This window comes from Vanellus vanellus, assembly GCF_965231255.1.
Source record: "Vanellus vanellus genome assembly, chromosome: 2".
In the NCBI taxonomy this organism is placed as follows: Eukaryota; Metazoa; Chordata; class Aves; order Charadriiformes; family Charadriidae; genus Vanellus; species Vanellus vanellus.
In genome coordinates, this window is record NC_138906.1 from 61,939,373 (window position 1) to 61,959,710 (window position 20,338).

Genomic DNA, 20,338 nt, shown 5'->3' on the forward strand with positions numbered 1-20,338 from the left:
AAACTCATGAGGCAGGTCACTTAAAAAACATCCCCCTCCCCCCAATAAAAAAAAAAAACACCCCCCCCCCCCAAAAAAACCAAAACAAAAAAGAAAAAAACAAAACAAAACAAAAAAAAACACACATGAGGAGGTGGTGAGGGTACTCCTCCTTTTACTTTTATCTGGCCAGCTGTGTCACTGCCATTCAGGAGCACTGCCAGAGTGTGGAGAGGAGGAAGGGGAAAAAAAAAACCCAAAACCACAAACAGATAAACAACGAGAAATGGGAAAAAGAGGGCAAGGAAGGGAGAGTAGCAGGGTTATTAACTGGGCTGGGAACACTCATCTTGCTGATTATTTCCTTTAGTCTCCCATGGTTTTATATAGGCCGCAGCTGACACAGGCCAATGCTCCAGCACGAAGAAATTGGTACAGGAGGAGATCAGTACAGGACATTTTTAGAGTCCTGTACTGGGTGACAGTGGCCCCACCGCAGGGCACAGCTCAGCCCCTCAGCCGTAATGGTGGTGCCTCAGGGAAGTGTGTTTTTAAAAAGGCTAAAACCCTGCCTGGTAGAGTGAGAATGGGGGAGAAAAAGCAAGAGAAACAGCCCTGCAAGCCTGGAGGAGGTGCTCCAGGCCTAGAGCTTGCTGGTGACTCATCACCTGGCCAGCATAGGCTTGAATGTACTGGGAATGCTGGAGGCACCAAACACAAGAAGTCTCCAGATACTGCAATGGGTGTCTGAAGATGAAAGTCACAGAAAAGATTTGTGGTCTGGTCTGAGAAGTAGTTTTTAATCAAGGGACAGATTTTGTAAGTGTGTACATTTTCACAGGTGGCCATCAAATCTGTGATGCCAGTACTTTGCATACTCTTTTCATTCATCCTCAGTGTCTATCAAAGTCACATGGAATGATTGATACTACCTTCTCTAAATAAAGAAAAAACATCAAAAAATCCAAACTTCCCAAAGCTCCTAGTACCTGGGGTACTTAAACTTCTTGGTACTCTGTAAAAATAGACACCATGTCAAAATTATTTTTAACCTAGAAAGCATACTGTAAGTTGCTATTACTATAAATGTGTATGCGTACACTGAAGTGAAATTGTAAAGACAGGAATATGTTGAAGGAAGAGGATGCCTACAAGGGAAAAAGAAGAAAATAAGGAAATCCTGTATACACAAAACCATGCACATCTAGAAAAAGGATACCATGCCTTACCTGAGCCTGAGGTCACCATTTTAAATAAAAAAAAAAAAAAAGAACCAAGAACCATTCTCCAAAAATCCACATTTGGGATGTGTGTTCAATCTGTGGGGCTGTTGGGAAGGTTACTAGGCTTGCTTTGGGCACAAGTTGATTGTGTGTGGCCTTGGAGGGTAGGAAGGCATACCGGGAAGTCAAGACAGCCGAGTTCAGCCTGTACTGTTTCACTGTACGACCTTCCAGAGTTAACCTCCCTCCACCCTTTTCTTGTAATTAGCATGTTATAAACAGATTTCCAAGTTTGTCCCTCACCTTCCCTTTATTATTTTTGGAGATATAGGAGGAACAAGGCATTACTTCAAGAAGTTTTGACATTTTTCTAGGTCTGGAAGTTGTGAAATCTGTAGCATAAAAAACCCTCAATGAACTAGATCACTAAAGGATACAAGACCCTCCTGATGATAGCAGCAATGTTTGTACTGAAGCCGTGACAGACACATATATTACTTAAGTGACAAATTCATAAAACCTTTAATTCGGTAACCTTTGCTTTTTTGTCTGGATGACACACTTCCAATTTGAAAATATTAGTATTCAAAGTTATTTAACAAGTTGTTTATGTGAGCTTATTCCAATCTGTTAGGTCTTTCTGCTACTGCATTTGCAATAAGATTTTCATGGTGAACAAGAGATCATGTACTGATTCAATTTCCCAATTACAGCACTCAAGCCAACATGGCCAGTGTATTACGACTGCTTCAATATGATCTCCCTCTTGCCTGGGCAGTTATGATACTTTATCCGTGGACTTCCCTAAGGATGAAATTCACCAGGGAGATGTAGATAAATACATGGACAGGGAAGTTCTAGACAGTACTTTTTCTTCTAGTAAGTGGCCACAAATATTAGACTTCGCAGAATTTCCTATTTTTGGTAGATTTGATAGCTAAGGAGAATATCTTTCATAAAACAGCCGGGTATGAAAACCTTAAAGCCACAAGTCAGAACTTCAGATGACTGAATCAAACAAAGAGGATTTGGGGCTAAGGGTAGGATCTAATGCTGAGACTTGGAGCAGAACAAAGAACAGATAGTCTCAAAGAACTAATCAGAAGGGAAAGAGGGATTCAGAATCTCCTCTTCAAATTCAGCCTTTGGTTACAGAGGCACCAGTTAGAGGAAACAGGATTTTTAACGCTTTCATGTTCATGACAGTACATGTAATATATATACTAGTGCAAATACAGACACATATATAATGTATAACATATTCCAGCCATTTCCAGAATCCCATTTGTAATTTGATTTTGCTGTTCCATTTCAGCCCTGATGAGAATTCTCCTAGCTCCAGGGGCATTCTTTTATCCATTCACCTACTTCACACATCCACTTACTGTGATCTCCTCAAGTTCCTTTTTATAAATATTCTTTCCAGTTATCTTCCTATCTTCATTGTCTCAAACATCTATCCACCCATTCATGTCATCCCCTCTGAACACCTCTTATCTCCCCACTCCTTCCATTTTTCCACTTCATTGAGTGTGGCTGCCTTTGGTGATGGAGCTAACTCTCACAATTCATATATTTCCCTGCTGTTTTTTCTACCTCCCATGTTGCAATTTTTTGCCCGGCAGCTGTGTCTATCCCTGCTCTAGGAACTGAACAGCCAAAGTGATGCAGGCAAGACATCCAGTTTCATCATCTGATTTGTAGCCTGACTCCACAAACCATAGTATCGCTATAGCTGAGGGGGTAGGAACTGCTATACGAGGGCTTAGGCTTTGCAATTGCCAACACTACATCACATCCTGAATTTGCTCTCTCCCCCATACCCCTGTCTTCCGGAGTCAGCCACCTTTACTTACATATAAGACATGACTGCAGGCTCTCCTATTGCATTTAGTAGTAACAGAGTACAAAACCTTTTAAATAAAGGCTAGAAATGTCTAACCCTCTAGCTACCTCGATGATCCACCCAGCCAGATCAGTGCAGCATTATCCAAGACAAGGCTTTTAAAACCAGATTTTGATAATGTATTTTTATCTAGACAGTCCATTATCATGATTTTTTTTTTAACCACCTCCCTATTTTATGTCCACATCTCTCTCCAACAGGAAGCTATTTCTGATATACAGCCTAGAAGTTCTCTTAAAAGCATTTCCCTTCTGTATGTAATTAATCCACCCTCCTTGCTTTCTTATTCTTTGTACTTGTGGATTTAAAATCATGTCTGTTACTTTTCCTTGCTGAAACTGATCCTGAACAGACAATGCTCAAGAAAGAACAGAGATACCACTCTGTCAAGAAAACTTTTCCTTGACAGACAGGTACATATAAGAGTACATTCAAAGGAATCGTACTGAAACTTCAGACACTGGAAGTACAGTAAGGTATTTTTCATATTTGAATTCAAACTTTACCTTCATTGCTATTGTGCTTAGAAGACAGGACAGAAAAAGGAAAAAAGGAAAAAAAAAAAAAAAATCAAGGCGGCACATAATGCTGAATAACTAAAAAGGGATAGGAATCAGAATGAACATCTGATGTCCCTGGAAAGAGGAAATTCAGTGTACTCCATGCACATTTGCATACATTTCCTGAGAAACCACAGCCGAGTCTGGCTAGCAGAAGAACAAAACAAGTGCACAACCAAGTCCAATTATTTAAGTGCTGCAGTATTCTAATGATGTGTGTAGTCCTGATACTAAGAAATTCACTGCAGATTTCCTTAATCTTGCATTTAGGATTCAACTGTGTGATAACCATTTCCAGTACAAAATTAGAAGTTCACTAAATCTGTTCTAGTGTACAGTTAGCTTGATGCTTTCAGAGAATTTTTTTTTTTAAAAAGAAGAGCTCACAGCTGTGAATATAACTCCTATTTTAATATGATGATATTTCAGTAGTGAGGCTGTTTTAGACATTGCTATAGTATATTGTCATCATCACAGATTACAGAAGGCACACAAAAGGCCAAGGGGATAACGTGTTTATACCTCCCTTCCTCTTCCACCTCCTCCATTTCATGGCAGGCTACATGGGAATGAAATACACATTTTAGAGAATCATGCTGCTGTGTGAAGCCGGCATAAGTTTCTCTCCTGAAAACCAGTAGAGGTGCAGTTAGAAAGGTAAGTAGATGTGATCAAGTCGTTGGAGCAGTACACCTTGTCAGGTGATGACAAATGTTTTAATCATTGCACTGATGTACAGATTGGGCATAAAACACCAGGTTTCTGTTGCACCAGAACAAATAACTTCTTAAAACCATTTATTTCACTTTGCAGCTCCTTCAGCCTTTCAAGGGTTTCTTGGAAAGGAGAGCAATTCTCACTGAAGACTGGGTTAAACATTTCTAGATGATGGGAAGTCATATCACAAAGGGAGTAACATGTTCAAAGACAAACATCTGCACACTGCTGTGTGTATTCCATGTGTATCAGCTCATTTCTTGAAGTCATTATAATCCTGTTGAAAATCTTCACCAATCATTTACATCACAATCATTTTTAAAAATTCCTGTAACACATCCAGACACAAACCTACTGGGCACCAGGGCAAAGAAACAAGAAAATTCTACTTCTGGGAAAAGGATGAAAAGAAAAGTAATCGTAATCAGTTTATAAAGTCAATCAAACTATACTTTGTTGGATGAAAGCGCCAGGAAGTGAGTAAATAAACAAATTAGTAAACAAAGAGAAGAGAAAGTGAGCTGTCTTGAAAAAGAAGTATGGAGTTCAGAAGGTTGCTGCTCTAATTATCCACAGGTGCTAGATATTCAGTTAGTTTAGGATTGAGTTTTGGGAAGTGTCAGACAGATGGTGGCTAAAAGAACTAAGAAGTCTTGCTTAACAGGTCAATTATTTCTTCAGGATCCCAAGGGAGAAAGCTAGGATGCTGGCACAGCTGAGAATAACTACTGTAAACTATTGTCATAGAATATTAAGAGTATTTGTGTCTGCTTTTTTTTAAAAAATTCTTCCATAACTGTTTCCAGCTCTGTACTCAGGAGTACATTAGCTTTATTAAAAAGAACTTGCAGTGTTCTCAAGAACTACAGGAGTTTAGGTGAAGCTGCTTGATACTTCCTCAGAGGTAAGGAGTCTGTTAAAAATAGCATGTGGGTACACTACTGCAAGTTCCGGTGAGCTTGAAAGTGTCAGGAATAAGGATGTGCATCCTGATAAGCTACAAGTTTGCAGGGAAGTTTGATGCTGCAAATGCCAAGTTCCAAGGAAAAGCCCCTTGTAGGCCCCAGCTAGGAGGCAACAGGCAGGTAAGAGGCAGTTCACAACTTATCTCCCAGATCCCTGCCCCAGTACCTAACGCTACTGTATTTGCTTTGCCTGTGGGAAGAAATCTGCTACTTCAAGTTATACTGCAAACATCTAGAATAAAAGACCACCGGTCCTAAAAATCAAACCTTATTACTAGTACACAGTCTAGGATCACAGGTAGGGATGCATTTCTGGAAGCTTGACAATTGAGCTAGTCATTTACCTGGCTCACCTTTTTAAATAAAAAATTTGTCAAGTTGAACAGGAACATTTGCATTCACCTAAGGAAAGCCCTTCTACACTGGCTGATACTCCATGTGACAACGGACCTCCCCAAAAATTAATACAAGCTCTACATGACCTCATAACCTAGTAAATTCTATTGACTTCATCTCCCTTGCCCAAATTACTTTACTCATTCTGAAGTCTAATACCTATTGAGGTGCTGTTATCAACTAAAATTGCAGGGAAACATAATTAGCCAGGCTTTTCATGGCAGTGTTTTATTGCCCTTACAGATAGTGTTTCATTCTATTTATGACTACCAACACAATAAATCTTATGGGACTGCCCTATTTTGGTAATTGTCTGAGCACATTGATTTCTTACTAGCAATATTACTCAAATGATACAGTTCTGAAGGACACTAAAAAACAACAAAACAAATCAAGACAGTTATTAAAGCAGCAGTGTAATTTATTTACTATTCTCACCATGCCCCCAGTAAAAATAACAGATTATTTTTGTTGCAGACCAGTATGACTGCAATGTTAAGTGATTTTATATGCCCATAGATTAATTCCATTTCTTCATACCAGTGTAAACATAGAATAAAGGCCTTTTGTTATAAATACAGACCATGAACAGAATGTGGTTCACAGTATAAGAGGGGTCATACATCACAAAAGATGCCAGATAACTAATGTTTAACTTAAGCTCCAGTTTACTGAACAAGCAAAAAGCTGTTAGCATATTCCACAATAAACAGCAAGTGAAAGTAGAGGGCATCTAAACTGAAAAAACAAGGTCACACTTGAGGTGAAAGAACTCATTTAATTTTTAAGTCTTTTAAATATCTGGATGATCCCCTAAGATATTTCAATTGGATAATTCAATTGGCTTCATGGTGCCCACAACACATACCCTTGCATACCAGCTCTAGTATAGGTCTCCAAATATATCAAGTCAACAATTGCAAAAACCATTTCTGAGAACAAGTGCATCTCTTCATCGTCGAGTTGATGGAAATACATTGGGGAGGTCTGGACAGTATCTTAAATTTCATAATCAGTATTTTTTTTCCAAAAGAAAATGTTCCTAGGCAGTCACTCAGGGACTTAAAAATGTACCATCCGATGAGCCATATAAATCAAGGAAGGTTTAAGATCTAAAACCATGGAAATAAAATACAGTTCAAGTCATAACAAGTGGCAGGACGTCTTTCAAGTACCAATACATTACGTCTCAATTGTACTGAAGGATGATAACACATAATGGTGCAGAAATAACATAATTCATTAGCATCAGTATACAGTAGCAGGTAATAAAATTCTTCAGAGCTGCAGTGTCGTTAATCTATGCCAAGTGACACAAATGAAACTGAACATCTGAAGACAATATTGCAGGAAAAAACTAAATGGAGAACATGTTGGAGAATTTGAACTGCACACAAAGCACATTGTTGTTCGTCTCCTCAACCAAGTAGTACTGTCACTTTAATCACGGCATAACATAGGTTTGCAGAGCCAATCTTATGCAAGACAGGCTATAATGCCACTGTAGCTGCAGCTTCACCTCTTTCCATTTGAATTCCCTGAGAGGCAGGAAGGCACAAGCGCGATCAGATGTGCAGGGAGCAAAAGGACAGATACACTTATGCAATATTTGGAGCTGCAATGGGGCCAGGGCAAAATCTTTGGTGGGGTAGATTTTGCCACCAAAAGGTAGGACCATACACGAATAGGGGCGGGTGTAAACACGAAACACCAAAACAAGCTGGGAGGTGGCAAGCTGAGGTGGATCCATAGCCATTTGCCATGTGAAACTGATAACAGGGGAACAGAGCTGGCAGAAAAAAAAAAAAGTAAGGTTCAGCTTAAGATACCCAGAGATGGAAAAAAGCAAGCAGAACCTATGTTCCAATTCTATAGTGTTGGGACCTGAAAGGGTGAATGAGCTTTTATTTCAACATATTGAAAAGTAATCTCTTGGCAGCAGAAGAGATTAGCGACACAAAAGATAAATGTTAGACTGTCATTAGACTTTTGGAACTCATTGCACACATTTCTGCTGTCATATTTCAGCATCCCATTAGAAATCACTGGTATTAAAGGCCATTTCAAAGTGGGACCTTCCTGAAAGTGTTTTAAAGCAGTACTGATCTCTCATGATGACAGGGGAAAAACCTCCATTTGCTCATGAGACTGCTCCTGCTTCAGCTTCTAAATTAATCTGGGACCAAATGCCCAAAGACAGACTCACAGTGCTAATGACAGAAGCCTCTTGCTTGTAAGAAGCAGCATTTTTTTCTAATTAAAAAGAAACCCACCACATGATACAAGGGAGAGGCTGATTACCTAAGAGACTGGTTTGATAGCTGAAATTGTTGTTGTAGCAGCCGTGGGATTCCCAGAAGTGATGCTGCAAAGAACACCAGTTCAGCATTGATTACTGTACACAGAAACACTGGATCCTACTGTCCATCTCAGAAATGGGAGCCTGGTTTCTTAATCATGGAGATCTCAGAAAGATGATCAGCATTCCTATTTTTAGTCAAAGGTGAAATGCTGAACCCTAGTTCTCTTGGTCTATCTTCAAAGATAGGATTTTGCTTCAGTAGGAGAAAAAAAAAAAGGTCATTAAAGACTTCCTGCATCTTGACTATCTTATGAGCTCAGAAGTGATGGTACAAAATTTGGGTGTTTTAGGCTTTACTTCTGTGTTTAAAAATATGTAATACCTCAGCATTGCTATGAAAATTAGAAGAAAACTTTGCTCTGACATAGAGTACGATCCAGTGGCATGAAAAGTCACCATCCAGAGCTCTTGACCCTGAAATGACTGTATTTCTGCCTTTTGATGGTGTTTCTTCCATAGCAGATGCAACACAAGAAAGAATAGTAAAGGAGTCTCTACGCATATGAGGAATGCCTAAAGCCACATCTGAACCTCAGTATGCTTCCATGTAGATGCCGAAATCCAGCAAGCACCAAGCTTGCCAGAGAAGAAACATTAGTTTGATTCCATAATTGCGTCTAGACATTAAAAATATCTTGTCTTTTTTTTTTCTCAACATCCTCCATGTGGCAATATCCTCCAGAGTTTTTATTGTAATGGTGTAATCTGAGTTTCACCTTCTTGTAACTCTTCCCTATGTTGGGCGGGGGGGGGGGAAGTAATAATTAAAAAAAAAATAATCAATCACTATTCTGGTTGCCTAGTCTCCCTAGATTCCCACTATCATGAGTGGAGACTGAGAGACTCCTCCAAATGTTGACTCAGAGCTAATTTAGCTACACTATGCGACTTATTTTGTTAGTTTTGTTGAATGTTATCCCATTAAACCCTTTATTTCATTTTATTTCCAAGAATGCTGTCATTGCTCACTCCCACATGTTTTATAACCCTCCTTGGGCACTGCTTCTGGTAGGAATGTCACATTGTTCATGAAGTTCCAGCCTGTGCACAGAGCCAGCACCCAGTCCACGCACAGCGAGAGTCTTACTTTATAGGCAACCAAGGACACCTGCTTGCAGAAAGCCCTCTCTACCTCCCAAGTTGAATTGTTCTCTTCTTCCTCTTCAGCAGCATGAGGCTGTTCCCATTTTTTTTTATTTTTTTTTTTTTTTTTTACGTGCACGTTACCCTTTTAAATCTATTCATGGAGGCACTAGTGTGCTTTCTGTGAAAGCACACTGGCCTCGGTCCTACATGGAATGCTTTACTCAAGTATTTAACTACATAATCAGTCTTGCTTAATGAAAACTGACATATTAAACACTACTACTGCTGAAGCACACTACGTTGATTCCCCTGGTGATTATTTGATTGTAACGTCAATAAATCAGTCACCAGGTTAAAAAAAACCAAACCAAAACAACAAACCAGTTAATGTGGTCAAGTGTAGGAATCCTAACATGGGGAGGAAAGAAGCACATCAAAGGGCCCGGAAGAGAAAGTGTTGAGCCTTGTTTAGTAACGGCTGCATTCTTAACCTCATTTGCTCACCAGCAGCTAAACAATCCAACCTCTCCCCCTACCAATCAAGATGTAAATATGTGGGAACAAGGATTCCCTCCCGGGGAATAACTGCAAGACAAAAAACAAACAAACAAACAAAAAAACCACCAAAGAGTTTCAGCTGGTGTAAAATTGGAAGTGACATATACCACTTTGCAGACAATCGCAGCCAAGAAAGAGACAACCCTTTTCCCCCTGTGTTAGTAACTTGCTGAGCTGCAGTTACTATCTTGATGTATCAGGGTGAAGATAGATAATACCCGGTCTCTGAAAAGCAAACAAAAAGCATATGAAGGATGTTGCCCCTTTAAACAGAAAATGGTTAACTATCATTTCACAGCAGAACAATGAAGTAACCAGACAACTCCAGGCTTCCTTCATAATAGTGAATTACAAGAACAGTTTGGGCTTGTGGTCAGTACTGAAAGAACTTCAGCTTTCCCGAGCTTGCAGCAGACTGCTCTTTTTCTGGAGTGCAGTGGGAGATCCTAACGTTGTAACCATAGTCAATGCAAAACAAAAATGTTGATAATAAGATAAAGAGTTACTGATGCATCTTCCTAATGAGAAAAAGAAAACAGACATGACTAATCTACCCTGGCCACATGCTTCTTTGTAGCTACACATAGCTTGAAGAAAAAAAAATAAATCAAAAAATCCAAAGGAAGGAATAAGCTTTCACAGAACCCAACTCTCATTTAGTTCCTCTCCAGATGGAAACTTGCAGCTTTCAATTTAGAAATGATTCTCTATACCTTTGATAAGCTGCAATAAAAGGCTGTTCATGCAGAACCACTTCAAAAAAAAATTATTTGGCACCCCAGCAGAGTCTGATTGCCACCCACCAATGTTGCAGCACAGCATGTAAAGCACATGAACAAACACCTGGACTAAACTGGGCCACATAAGCCCCCTCCGTGAGGTCAAGCAGGAGCTGGGCACTCAAAGATGGCAGTGACAGACTGCACAAAGCCTTCCCTGTCATCACCTGTGAGTGGCTTTTCTGTGGTGGGCTACAGACATCAACCATGCTCACCAAGCACTGCCGGTCATGCAAAATCCTCTGCAAGGAAGGGAGCTGCCTCAGCTATTTTTCTTCTGATCTGGCACCTCATGTTCTCCCAGGGGTTTCCAGGTGGAAATGCTGCCACAGTGCTTCTCCACTGACCCTGAAGCCCGACTGGCATCATGTTCCAGCATCTTCTACTCTGCCTTTTCATCGACGGCATCATCTAATTCTTAATGTCACTGTCAGGTGAGCAGCCATTCAAAGGGACCTTCCCACAGCAGCCACCTTGTTACCCTGAGCCAAGTGGGACAATTTTCTGAGGCCCTACAGCACCATTTCCCAAAATATTTGCTATTTTCAGGTTGGTATTTGTCTGTCAAGAAAAACTGGTTTGCACTCCCAGAACTTAGCAGTGATTTTCTTAGCACCCTTGAGATGTTCCCTGGGAACAAACCTGTAGCAGATGCCAGCGTGGCTCACTCATTTCTTTAATGTTGTAGTTCTTGTTTCCCTTTTACGAGAAATTCCTGTTTAGTTTCTCGCCTCAAACATATACAACCAAGTGTATCCACTTTATCACTCCCCTATCAACTGACCTTTCTCAGCTAGAGGAATTTCTTCAAGAGGCATCATCTTACTAAACACTTTATCTAATGAACTTCTGCAGAAATATTGCCTTGACCTTCAGTTGACACCTCATCATAAAAGGCAGCTCCAGCACAGCCTCTACGATACCTTATCCACCCATTTCCCTTGCAGTAGACAACAAGACGATCAAGGAAAACAAAAAAAATCCCAACCAACAAGTCCCCTCTCTTATACATCCATTTAAACATGGTATACTTAACAGCAAGTGGACTAGTCACTTACAGCACTTCAGACACCTTCTATACATCTACAGAAATGGCAATTACCATACTTTGAATGAGATTTGCAATCAGTTGGCCACCTTTCTTATGTTATCATTATTAACATATTCATCAGTACTATATGTTAATAGTTTTCATTCTGCTGGGTACCTCACTGAAACATGAGACTCACTGCAACATCCGTTACACTTACAGAATGGAGCCAAAGTTCCCCAGACTTGGTTCTGAACCCCTCCTGCAATAATTGGCTGCTGGCCGTTAAGAGCTTGTTTCCAAGAAAATATTGTAAGGACTACATGAGCCTAAGATATATAGACCACAAGTAAACCTCCAGCTTAAGAAGGTCTTGCTCAATCAGTACTCTTTATGCAGTCATCCGAAAGGAAGACAGAGCCATTTTAGCAAGATATGGTGACAGATAGCAAGTAGAGTTTTACACCTATACACCAAATTTATGGGAAGTCAAATCACAGCCACAATATTTCTTCAGATTTAACTTTTGTCCAGCAATTTGTTCCTCCAATGGGGAGTTGGAACTGCCTTTACGCATTTGTCTGTCACGTGCCACAAAAGCTCTCCAGGTTGGCTCTCACAAGCCTGACCACTGCTTTGCAGAGAGTCATTTGAGTCTCAGAAGCACAGTAGATTAGTTCTGTGCACTAGACTATTACCTGCCTGTCAAGGGCTCACTTATGCTAGTTTTGGTTTCAGATCGATCCCTTTTGGTACAAGGGCAAGAATCTCTGAACTGCTTTCCATTGCATATGCAGGCCCTGAAAAGGTTGGTCTTCAGGACTTCTTCCAGTTACAGACAGTATTTTAATGACAAAGCCTGAATAATTGGCAAGGTGGGGGCTTGAGGTGTTACAGCCAGTGTGAGGTGCCCATGAGCAGGGCCAGTCCCATGTCACACACTGCAGCTCCTTCACTCCTTAGAACCTGCTCCAGCTCCATGCGGTTAAGTTAAAAAAATAGCTATCTGTCTTCAGGAAGAGATTTGGTGGCTTGCTCAGCATTATAAGCCTTACCTAAATCCTTTGCAAGCAGAAAATAAAATTGTTAAGCCAGTTATGCAAATGTTATCAGTAATATTGGCAAATAAGTACATCATCACAAGCGACTTTAAACTATAGTTGTGCCATTTGGAAATATAAGCAGGTAGATGCATTACCAAGTACTTTTTACATTTGGATTTTGCATGGAAGAAAATGTTGGTGTATTTCTAAATCTGGGAGGAGAAAACAAACAAACAATCAAACCAACCAACCAGTGTCATGTTTTTTCAGTGGTTTTAAGGAAAAAAAAAAAAAAAAAGCCTTTCTTCAGCATTTTTTTTTTCTTACTTTAAGTCCTGTAAGATTTTGTCTAGGAATTAGCTTTGATTCTAAACTACCTCTAATAATTTTATTTATATGTGTGGAATAAGTGAGTATTTTTATCTTATGAACACTCAAGATAAACATATTATACCAATTCATCTTGTTATAGCACGCGTTCCATAAACTCCAGGAAATACCATCATCTTAAATGCATGCTTCATTCAGGATCCCAGCTCATTTCCAACGTAGCAAAAAAAGATGAAATCATAAGAACTAATAATCAAAGACACTTTTATGGGTCTCAGTGCTCCTGACTCTCCAAGTTCTATAACAACAGAAACTCACTTGGAGAATAATGATGTTCTCAATATTTTTTTTTTTTCCCCGTTGCTGCCATCTATACAGTCCTAAGGGTGCTGTCTGGGAAGAGCTAATACAGAACAGCTTGTTGTCAGCATTGAACATCAGCCTAAATGAAAGAGAGATCAACATGAAGTGCACTTTACAAAACCTATCTTCAGACCTCAGGTATACGCTTGATGGCAGGAATTCTTCAAACAGCTGGAGACATCGCCTCCTTCCTGCTCCTCCCTCCTCCCACGCCACCCCCTGCTCTCTGCAAACTGAATCGAGGCAGCAACCTTTTAAGAAGGTTCTGCATCTGAACAGTTAACGCTTTCTCTTCCTTTCTGCAATATGGAAGATACAGAAGTAATATTAGGGACGGGGCTAGAGGAACAAGTGGGTAGTGTACCTGTTCTCTACAAACAGGCTTCCCACCCCACGTAAATGGCAGATGGTGGTTGTTATCGTATGTCAGATGAGTCAGACAACTTTGAGTTGAATGAAATATCTACTGCATAGAAAGTTTTGTTGGGCATGTCGTGAAATATCCACCATGTGGCACATGCTGTTAGTGGCACTGGCTCGCTACTCCTTGAATTCAGATAACTCAGTTAAGTTTATGCAGATAGTGAAATTGCACCACTGTAAAACTATTATAGTTAGAAGGACTCATCGTACGCTGCCATTGACCTGTTAACCACATGTAGTTAACAGCTACTATTTCACATGTGGCGTGCTTTTTTCTTCCATGTTCACCGAATAATGCATTTCCCTATAATGAGTAACACTCCTCGGGTTTCAGATCTGTGGCTCTTTGGGGAATAGGTGAGAGAAGCTGCTTACTACCACCAGGCATATATTTGGGAGCACAAGCTATTCTGTTATTCAGGAAGTGCTGGATAAACAAAGTCGTGGTTCCACCGAACCCCACCCCACATCCATCACTGCACCGAGGTAATAAGTCGTTGCACATGCCATAGTCCCTCTGATACTGCCCTCCCTCCTTCATTGCTCTGGCACTTTCAGAAGCTCTGCATTAACCTTCAGGGGTCAGTTCACTTAACGAGTTTGATAAACTGTTTCATCAATTTGCTTTCAATTGATGAAATTACAAAAATAATCTTTGTGAATTCATGAGTCCTTTTGTGTTCCTCCTTATAAGCTGTAAAATAGATAATTTATGCTGCACTTACAAGTTAAATAAATGTTTAGGTATTGAATTGCTAAAACCCTAAGAAGGGGGGTGGATAAGCATGGAGGAGTGGAGGCGAGATTAGGGATGTAAAAGATGCAGCATTTTCCATGTTGTCTTTCACCATCTGATGAAACGCTGCAGTAAGTCAGGTACCACCATTTTTTTCATTTGCAGCTCCACATAAGAAAGCAATCAATCCAAGCAAAGTTATGCACACCAACAATTGGATACCAACTTCAAAGCCCTTTAATTTGAAGATGGCATCATTTCCCGTCAGTGTGAACTTCCAGGCTTCACCATACACGGCATGCCTCATCGACATGCCTCTCACAACAGACTGGGCTGCCTTCCTTGCCTTTTTGCTCCATGAGATGGACTCCTTCCCTGCACAGCTGTGCATTAAACTCTGATGCAGCCGTCTTGTACTGCATAGCATTTACATAGAATATGAACAGTATGAGACTTAAATGGTCCAGCCAGAGTTTAGACAGCCCATAGTTTCTGGCAAATAGTTTTGTTAAGATGGTCAGAGTTGAACGTATGATTTTCAGATAGCACATTTTCCTCATAAATATCAAGAGAGACTAAAAAGACATCATCTCTGAAGGGCAATAACAGGTAACTCCTGATTTTGTCTCCAGGGGAACCAATATCTCTATTGACTGCAATATTTCCTCCTAAAATTTGTGATTTCTCTTTTCATCATCCGAGTGTTAGATGTTTCCTCAGGGCTGTAAACAATTTTGTTTACATCTCATCTCTTCAATTCTGTCTTAAACTGTTGCTCTTTCCAGTTTAACAATTTAAAGTGCTCTGCTTGTGTGCCAAATGTACCCACAGGCATCAGATCAACTAAAATGTTGAATATACATATAAAAATAATAAACTTCTCTGGCATTTCCACTTGGCCAGAGCTAGTCCACATAGCCTTTCCTCCAGTACTCAGTTATGGTGAAATTAAGAAGTTTCCAGACAATTCTTCTCCTTCACCATTAGCAGTACAGTGTAAATTCAGATTTATCTTTCCTCCAAGCCTGCTGTGCTTAACTGTCTCAAACTGAATAAATTTCACTTTACTCCCAGTACGTCTCTCATGCTTTTCTCAAAAAATTGGAATGAAAAATGCATTAATAAAAACCCAATCCTGGACCTCACTTAAAGTATATATGAAGATAATCTTAAAAAAAAAAAAAAAGTAGCTTTTTTAAAATGTACAGCAAAGCAAACAGAATACCATCTTGGTCAACATGGGTTTAAAACTATTGGTTCTAACAGCCTTGCAGATATCCAAGACTCAAAAGTTTTCACTAGTGCTGAGGTTATTTTGTATGGCCTGGTTTATTTGATAGCCAGACAAGTGTGCCTCCAAAATGTCAGAACTGCTGCATCTGTAAAAATCACCACCCCACTCCCCCCCCCCAAGAATTTACCCATACAGAACTTGTCACCTCCAAGCTGTTGGACTATGATCATACATATCCTCCATTAAGAGAGGAACACAGAGCATGCACTGGTCTCATATATTTATCTGTATAAAACAGTGTTTACTGCCAAGTTACCGCCCAGCCAGTCATAAGGCTGCTTTAACGCTCAGTAAAGAGTTTTATTTATTGCCTGACCAGAAGATGGCCCTATACAGCCATGTCCAGAGGCCAATAGCATTTTTCTTCTTTCAAAATTAAGCAGGGACAATAAACACACCTGTGTACAGAGTGCAAGAAAGAAGTTGTTCCCTCACTTACCTCCTCCTGATGCCTTAATTAAATATCGTCTTTATGAATTACAGAATCAGAAAGCTGAAGGCCTCTCCAAGGAGAAAACAGCAGAGACTTCCCCCCCAAACCTGGTTGATAAAAACAATATCTAAAAAACTATCTGAAGATTTTCAAGAGACATGGATCCCAGCCACAGAGCTTTTTAGATGGGCAAAACTAAAGATAACCAACAGAATGTGTTGGTATACAGCCTGCTTCTGTCTCACTTGTTTCTGCCCCTACACTTAAGTTTTGTCAATTTTCCCTTACAGTAAGTTAAATATATTTTTCTCTAGAACCACGATGTCGATCTGTTAAAATGTTGTTTCACATAGGCTGGTACCAACCACAGGACCTGGAGGTCCCTGTTCTCAGGAAGGGTGGTCCATACAGAGACTGAAGTCACCGTTCACCGGTGTTTCAGAAGCATCAGGGGCGCCCCATGGCTTATTCACTGATCAGTTGCTGACCACTTAACATTAATTTGTGCACTGAGCTGTCTGGAAATTGGTATGGGAGGGTGGTGGTAGGCAGCCCATTATTGGTAGCAGCAGATTACGAGACTCCTTTAAGCAACTCCATTAAATTCAAGACCCTTTGAAAATCAGAAGTGGACTCCGCAAAGTCAGGAAGCTCTAAGAGAAGCACATCTGCAATAAGATCTGGCTAGCTTTTTTTTGTTTTGGTTTGGTTTTTTTTTTCCTCTTGAAAGCATGTCAGTTACCGTTACACACATACAAAATATTTAAGTGGAGTGAAGCTCAAAGGTAGCGCACAGGGGCTAAACACCCATAATTCACTGATTCAGTACAACCTTGAGGCAGTTTCTTCCTTTTGGCTTTCTTATGCAACTGTGGCCCAAACACAAAATTTCTTCTCCCCACTTCATTGCCATTTTCTTCATTGCCATTTTCGGTTGATGTATTGTGTGTACAGCTTTATTTCTGACATGCTTCCAGGGAGAAGTGAATGATAAGAAGCATTGCACTCTCATGGATCTCAGACAGAAAGACAAACCGCTTACACTCCCCATGATCCGTGCAGAGTGAAATAAATAGTTTAATTAACGCATTCACATTTTGGCAAAGCACATGAAACGGCCAGGGCATTGCCAGCAGCCTTTGGGCCAAGTGTCTTCAGCATCCCCGCCCAAATTTCTCTGTGGACAGCAGTTTCTTTAGTTCTTCCCAGGAAAACTGGGCAATTGGACTGTGATCCAATTTCCAATGCACACAGTTTAATCAATTTCCACTAGGTAAGGCGCATAAGACCAGAGGAAGTATGGTTGGACTGGATGATCTGGATGGTTGGACTCGATGACCTTAAAGGTCCCTTCCGACCTAGACGATTCTATGATTCTAAGTAACATCGGGTTTCCAGGGTAAGCTTGAGTGCTTTGTTAAATCAAAACCTGAATACTGGTTACTATGAAGAAAATTAATTCACATCGGGGAGGTTGTGATCAGCACTAGCTTCGTTTGTAAGCTTTGCTGCCAAGGAGAGCGAGCATGTAAAGCATGTAGCCGAGCAGAGGCTGGCAGACAGCTCGAGACACAGGAGAAACCCAGGAAGCACCAGAAGGCCCTCAGTCAAAGTACATGAGCACATCTGAACCCTTTCACCAATTCTCTAAAAGTATTAAGTTGAAATTAGTTTGACAGAAAACATGGAAGATTTTGGGAAAGTCAGGTTTAAACACGAGACTGTTGCCATGCCTGATTATTCTGTATTCCCTTGTGTCAGAGTGCCTTAACATTATGATAGTCACCAGCAGTTTATGGGGGGAAAAAAGGGCTTATATGGAGGAAAGCCATGCCTGTGTTTCTTATATAACAAAATAAGACCGATGAAACTACAGTCACCAGTGAGTTCCCAAAAATCTACATTTGCTAAATCCACATCAGTGCACCATGCCTAGGGGCATTCTAACTTCTATCATTTTCATATTCTTCACAAGCTGCTAGAAATGGTACTTTTCAAACTTTTAAAGGCAACATTGCTTATAACAGCCAGAAAGAGACAGGAGGCAGGAAAGCTCACATATACTTCTTAAAAGACTGTAACAAAAGGGAACGATAAAAAAAGAATCCTTCAGCTACATTAAATACCTAGCATATAAAAAATTAGCCAAGTTGGAAATGTCTGCCAATTACACAGCCAAATTAAATACATAGATAATTGGTACTAAGTTAAACTCCCAGCTAAAGGGTTGTGAAATCGCAGATGGGAGAAGTGAAATGAGGAGGTGGTGCAAAGTTAGCCCTGATTATGTCTTGTTTGACTTGACCATTTGAACAGCTAATCCTTTGCTAACATATCTGCTTTCGGAGATATTGCATTTTTATAAGGCTGAATCAGTTTTTGCCTAATGTTATGTGCAGGATGGTTTTGATCTGATCTCCGGTTTGGGGGGTGGTGGCAGCAGGTTGTTTTACTCTGCTTCAGATTAATGAATCTTTAATCACATTGATGGGGAAAAGTTAATAGAAAAATTAATGAAAACACAACATCAGTGGCGGTGATGTGTAATGAATAATAATAAGGACAACAACAGATGCAGCCTGTTTGATGGCCCAATTTAAAATACTTCATGCCCAATTACAGACACTCGTTTTCTGTAAGGCAGACAGTTGGATAAGAAATAGATTATAATTTTCTGCTTTATGACTACTATATAGAATACCTAAGGTCATAACATGGATGATTTACAGAAAACAATAGTTCTCATGGGACAGATGTATGACAAGGAGCCCCAGTTCTCACCTGGCACAAAGGCACAACCAGCAGGACCCCAGGTAGCCTTGTGAAGGAAAAACACCAAAGGTGAGTCTTGTTTTACAAAAATCACCACAACCAGAAGAGTTTGTCCTCGAATTGCATCACCCAGATGCAGATTTCCTGGTTAAGAAGGGAGGTTTGGGTACGATCATATCCTGCACAGCTACACGCTCCCCCTTCTCCACTCTTTCTTCCCTCTCAGAGGAGCTATGTCTGTCCCCGCTTCACCTTCACTGCTTCACTTGCACATGGGAAACTTCCCCCTGGAGAAGAGCCAGCTGAAGGCCCTTCATTTTGGCGACATCCTCTTTTGGATGTCCCAGATAGCTATCCCTCTTACCCGGGAAGAAATATAATTCTGCTTTACACAAGGAATTCCAGGATCTCCATATTGTCTCTGCTCCACAAAACTCCTCTGATTTAAATTACAGAATGGAAAAAAGCCCAACACAAGTCCCAAAACCAAAAAAAAGCCATAAAATGAGGAATAATCCAAAAACCATAAAAGGTCCAGACCAAACTATTCAGTTCAAAATAGCAAAGCACAACACTGTGATTTCAACTTCCTCTACTATAGCCCACAGTTTGAAAACCCTAGGCCAAACGTATCTGAAGACAAACCTCAGAGTGCGTTCTTTACTCCCCTGTTTTCACAGGGCTCTGTTCAGGTTTGAGGGGGTGTGCGTATGTGTGTTTGTTTTGGGGTTGGTTTTTTTTGTTGTTGTTTTTGGGTTTGGTTTTTTTTCAAATAAGAACTTAGTTCAACCTCTGATGAGCTGGTACTTTTGAATGAGAGAACAGTCTGTTGGGAAATCTCTGACTGGATATACTTCAGCCCCTTGCACAGCAGAAGTTCAATATTACTTTAGATAACCTGACATAAACCACTTCTTGAGTGCTTTAAAATAAGTCCACAAAATGACAACGTTCCGGCGTATTAGTTTCATCCAGTACAAATTTGCATAAAGGTGACTCCTCAGCTTGCTACTGGTATCTATGAGGAAAATCTTTGAACCCAATGCTAACTGCATCTGCCTGTTGTCCGCACAGGGGCAAAACACCTTAGAGAAACAATTGTTTGAATTATTAAACCCACCTGAACAGCGCTGAAGTGTAAGGTCACTGTTTTAACAGGATCTTGTTTAGAGACTCTCCCTCTTATTGATTTGGGTAGAACACAAGGGTTAGGAGTGAAGTTGGGAAAAAAAAAAAAAAAAGGCAATATGATTTAAACTAAATTACTTTCGTTGGCTACCCAGGGCAAAAATACAATGAGGTCTGAAATAGGTCAAGTCCTATTTTATCAGCTGCCACCTTAATCAGTCTGGATGTGTGAAGCTATTAACCATCCATAAGGCT